The 3,735-nt window shown below is 38.7% G+C and overlaps 1 non-coding gene across 1 annotated transcript; it reads left to right on the top strand.

Moving 5' to 3' along the window:
- The first annotated feature begins 2,825 nt into the window (after positions 1-2,825).
- On the top strand, positions 2,826-2,989 carry LOC115869039. Its single transcript, XR_004045955.1, has one exon. It is a non-coding gene; the product is annotated as a U1 spliceosomal RNA (small nuclear RNA).
- Positions 2,990-3,735: the final 746 nt, after the last annotated feature.

Here is a 3,735-nt window from a genome sequence, read left to right as displayed (position 1 = left end):
AGCCTCATCCCAGGGAGCAGCTGGTGCAATTCAAACCCTAGCTCACAGGACCACTAGGGCTCTGGTATGGGCTTCCTCAAGTTCATGGGAAAATTAAATTAAAATAGAATGGAAAACATATATATTTACTTATGTTCAACCTTCTGTGATGGTGACACAATGATTCATTCTTCTCACTATAATATACAGTCTCCCTCATTGCTTTCCAGAGTTCATAATAAACTAGAGCCATTCTCTTATTTTCTGTGGCTCCTTTCCTGGCCAATTTAGAGCACACTTGGATTACCAAAAAATCGGTTTATATGCCTTTCTTCTTTACTCGATTTCACTCACCCACCTCCATGATCTCACCCTGAAATTTATCAGCACCTGCAATTTTTTTTTACCCAGGAAATCTTGAAGGCTAGTATGCAAAATGTAAAAGACTTCCAGGTCTTCAAACTCCTAATGAGCATCTCCGTGCCTATAGTTTCAGCTTTTAACTAGGCTAAACTCCTTCTCTCAGTTCTACTGCTCAGAGAGATTTTCAACCGAGATGTCCCATGAGCACTTCACATTTAGCAAGCCCTCAGTAAAATTCTATATGACATCATATTTCAAGGAATTAATTATCTCCAGAAAGTCAGATCTTCCCTTTGATGTGCATGCTTTTCTTAATTGTCTGTGTATTCATTCTCCTAGTCCCAAAACTTTATACTCATCTCTGATTTAGTCCTAAATATCTAATGAATTCCCCAGCCTCTTCTTTTGAAATGTCACGTAAGCTCATTTTTATATTTTCAAAGATAACCTTGTTTTCTCTCCACCATCAGTAACCGAGAGAGGAACCTAGAAAGAAACCAGCCTCCTATCTAGTATCATGATTCTCACAGTATCAAAAAATAATTGCATAATAAGTTCATCTACGAGGAAAGTCATCATCCCTAGAACTAATTAATTAAAGTTTTTTCTAAGAGTAAAACTTGAAGAATGTTATTTTCCCACATTTTCAGTTATATCTATTTTCTGAGGAATAAAAATGGTCTTAGCCAAATACTCCATATCTTCTCAACCTTCTTTTCTAGAAACCTTCTCTACTCTTCCTTTATAATTCCTTGCTACTCAAACTCTTTCCCAAAACAATATTTTGTTGGCTTGTTTGTTTTTCAAATTGAGATGGAACTTTGAAGTGAAAATTGTAGAGTTCTATTCCACACCTGGTGAATCAGACACTTTGGGTAGGAGGCCCAGCAACTAAGCTTTAACAAACTTCTAGGTGATTGGAAGCATGGCAAAACTTGATATCATGTTTTAAGCATCACATCCATGTCAATATCATTCCTTTCTTTAGTAATATTCCTACCACTGCTCCACTCAATCAAAATCATACTCTTCTCTTTGAAGGCTCAAGCCAAATACTGCCCCACCTGAATCTTTTCCTCCTCTCCTCTGGTACCTCCTAGTTAGAAATTCAATGTATTAATCTCTTCTCTGAACTCCAATAACTCTTTCTTTAAATGGTGTTGATGTCATTCACAAGGAACCTAAGTGGCATAAGTAATTTGCATTTGGGTGTCAATCCTAAAAATTGGTAGTTCAAGTTCATAGGCAGTCCTATAGAAGAAAAAGCCTTGCAGTTACTTCTACAAAAATTACAACCAAGAAAACCCTACAGAATACATGGAATTGCCCTGAACCTGAAAAAGACTCATTCACAACTAGCAATAGCAACAATGGCACTTACAGCATATTATCAGTAACATTAAATGAAGTCTATTTCCTCTGCGGACCAGGCATAGATAGGGGTGTGCATAGAGTTGCTTTGGGTCAGAACCAACTGCAGACACCTAAAAACAACAGTGTAATTGCTGAATGTCATGGTATTTCTGCTTCAAACTTCTTAAAGGCGTGCCAAATGGTGTTCCAGAGTGGTTGCACCATTTGGAGAAGATGTGAGGAGTGAATGTGTTTTACATATGACAAGAATATTAGTTTGTTGTTGTTGTTGTTGTTTAGTGGGGGATGGGGGGAGAAGCAAAGAGTGGAATGTTATGGATTTGATTAAGTTCACCAAAAATAGAAGCTGTCAATCATAACCTCTACGTTTATGGTTATATTACTAGGGAATGAATTATCATTGTCATATTAAGGAGACACTTTATTATAGAGTGTGTCTTGAATCTTTCTTTGGAGATATAACAAAGGTTAAACAAGCAAGCAAAAAGGCAGGGACAAAGGAAGATCGATGCTCGGCACATGAAATAACCCAGGGACGGAAGTTCAAAGAGAGAAGGCCTTTCTCCAGAGCCAAAATGGAGAGTTACTCCTAGAGTTGGCACCCCAAATCTGTACCTTAAGTTGGACTTCTAGCCTTCTAAACTTTGATAAAATAAATTTCTATTTGTGAAAGCTACTCTTTGGGGTGATTACATTACAGTAACAATAGATAACTAAGGCAGATTCCAAGAGCCATGCCAATTTAAAATAGTAAAATCATAATGATTATCTTCTCTTCTGTGTTGCTCATCTCTCCTCATCAACCAGTTATCTAAGCCAGAAAACTTGGATTTCTCACACTTTTCTCTCTTTAACCAATGCCTTCTTTCTCCCAACTTCAAACATCTTTATGTTCCAGAAGTGAACACTTCATATCTCTATTTTCTGTGCCACTTTCCAACAATTTCACTTCCAATGCCTCATTTCAATCCTCATAATTTCTCAACATTGTTCATTCCATTATTTTTCAAAAGTCTGACTGCCATCTGAGTCCTTTCTCCTATAGTGTTTCAAAGTAATTTTTTAAAACTACAAATCTTATGCCATTTTCTTTCTTAAAATTCATTAGGATACTTACCTGACAGGGGAGATACCATGATCACGAAGGTGGCTTTCCCAGGGCGAGGCTTATCCATTGCACTCCAGATGTGCTGACCCCTGCGATTTCCCCAAATGTGGGAAACTCGACTGCATAATTTGTGGTAGTGGGGGACTGCGTTCGCCCTCTCCCTGATTAAAAAAAAAATCATTAGGAGCTTCGCACATTGATCAGGATACAAGGAGTTATCTTACTACATCAGGTTCAAAATAGACTCTTTGCCATGGAAAAATGTGTCATGGGGATTGGAAAGAGGCTTATTAACAACCTTTGTTATGCAGATGACACAACCTTGCTTGCTCAAAGTGAGGAGGACCTTTGAGGCACTGGCTGATGAAGATGAAGGATTGCAGCCTTCAGTATGTAGTCCAATTCAATGTAAGGAAGACCCAAATCCTCACAACCAATAGTGTCATGATAAATGGAGCAAATGTTGAAGTTGTCAAGGATTTTTGTCTTATTTGAATCCACAAACAATGTTCATGCAAGCAGCAGACACGAGATCAAAAGAAGAGCTGCGTTGGGTCAGTCTGCTGCACAAGACCTCTTTTGAGTCTTGAAAAGCAAGCAGGTCACTTTCAGGACTAAAGGGCACCTGACCCAAGCCATGGCATGTATTTTCCATTGCCTCATAGGCATGTGAAAGTGGGACACTGAATAAGGAAGTCCAGAGAAAAGCCGATGCATTTGAATTGTGATGTCAGAGAAGAATATTTGAAAGTGCCATAGACTGGTAAATGGCCATCTGTCTTGGAAGAAATATATTGAGAATGCTCCTTAAGGGTAAGGATAGCAAGAGTTTGTCTCATGGACCCTGGACTTATTGTCAGGAGAGATCAGTCGCTGGAGCAGGACAGCATGCCTTGATGAAGTGGAGGGGC

This window comes from Echinops telfairi, unplaced genomic scaffold (assembly GCF_000313985.2).
Source record: "Echinops telfairi isolate 266 unplaced genomic scaffold, ASM31398v2 ScPeMD7_1;HRSCAF=3_0, whole genome shotgun sequence".
Taxonomy (NCBI): domain Eukaryota; kingdom Metazoa; phylum Chordata; class Mammalia; order Afrosoricida; family Tenrecidae; genus Echinops; species Echinops telfairi.
The sequence above is the reverse complement of the archived record's forward strand: the minus strand, read 5'-3'. Positions and strand labels throughout refer to the sequence as shown.